Source organism: Aspergillus japonicus (genome assembly GCF_003184785.1).
Source record: "Aspergillus japonicus CBS 114.51 unplaced genomic scaffold BO86scaffold_64, whole genome shotgun sequence".
NCBI lineage: Eukaryota > Fungi > Ascomycota > Eurotiomycetes > Eurotiales > Aspergillaceae > Aspergillus > Aspergillus japonicus.
In genome coordinates this window covers 173,620-175,342 of record NW_020291701.1, presented here as the reverse complement: position 1 = coordinate 175,342, position 1,723 = coordinate 173,620, and positions in this window count along the sequence as shown.

Genomic DNA, 1,723 nt, shown 5'->3' with positions numbered 1-1,723 from the left:
AAAGCTAGCACCTATTTTATATATCTAAAAATCATAATATTTAAAAATAAATAAGATTTATAATTTTTATTTAAAATATAGAAACTTTTCTATACTATATATAAAAAAATAAATATATTAAAAAATACTAAAAGCTTCAGCTACTAATAAAAACTATTGTTTAAATATATTACTAATATTATATAAAAAAAAGCTTTTTATTTTATAAAAACTAACTATAAATATTTAATAATAAATAGATTAAAACTAATTTAACTAGAGTAGTTTATAATAAATCTGTTTTTAAATACTTTAAAAAAACTTATATATATAAACTACTAGCTTAAAAATACTACTAGTCTAATATCTATTAATATATAAAATAATAAATAAAAAACTACTATATCTACTAAAAAGTAATTTTATTTAAAAAAATAAAATAAAAAATTTTAAAGCCTCTACTAGTATTTAAATAAGTATAGTAAAATATATTTATAGACTTTATTATATATTTATTTAAAAGCTAAAACTATAATACTATTTTAATTATTATTAATTATTTAATAAAAATAAAATATTTAATTTTTTATAATTTAATTACTAATACTACTGCTGTTGCAGTAATATATATTTAGTATATATAAAAATTATATAATTTATTATAATCTATTTTTTTAAATAAAAAATCCAAGTTTATTTTTAAATTTTAAAAATATTTAATTTAATAATTTAATATTACTAGTAAACTTTTTATAGTATATTACTTTAAAACTAATAGCTAGATTAAAAAAATTAATATAATATTTAAATAATATCTTTATATTTATATAAACTATTTATAAAATAACTAAAGCTAGTAGTCTTCTTTAGCTAAATTTATCTTAAATATAATTTATTTTATTATTATAAAAACTATTTTATTTTTTATAAACTATAGCTTTTACTTTTATATAGACTTTAAGCCTATAATAATTCTAAACAGCCCAGCTGCCAGAAATATAAACTAGTTTATTATAAAAATATAAACTATTATTAAGTTTATTAAAACAGAAATATCTACTATCTAAGCCTAATATAGAAAATAAGTAAACTAATAATATAAGCTAACAAAAATAATTAAAAAAAACTAAAAAGTATAGTTAAATATTTAATATATTAAAATACTAAGACTTAGTAAAAAACTTAACTAAAATATTTTAAAACTATATAAAATTTAAAAAATTACTAATTTATATATTTATTAACTAGCTTTATTTCCCAGTATAAAAATATATTTTATATTTAATACTAGTTTATTTATTTTTATTAGTGAAAAACTAGTTTTAGGCTAATACTAATCTCTACTACTGTATATAAAAATTAATAGTTTAAAAAAATAAAAAATTAAAAATATTTTAAATTTTATATTAAACTACAAAGAATGGGGTTTATTTTAACTAATATATATTATAAAATAAATTAAATATTTAGATCTAACTGCTAAACTAGTTTACTATTTAAAAAATATCTACTAAATAATTAAAAACTTTTATTATTATTATTTTAATAAATTATAATCTATACTTTAATAAAGCTTAGCTTTAAAAAAATATACTATTATAGTATAGATTTAATATACCTATTCTACCTATTCTACCTATTTAATTTATTTAATTTATTTAATTTATTTAATTTATTTGATTTATTTAATTTATTTTATTTATTTAATTTATTTAATTTATTTAATTTATTTAATTTATTTAAT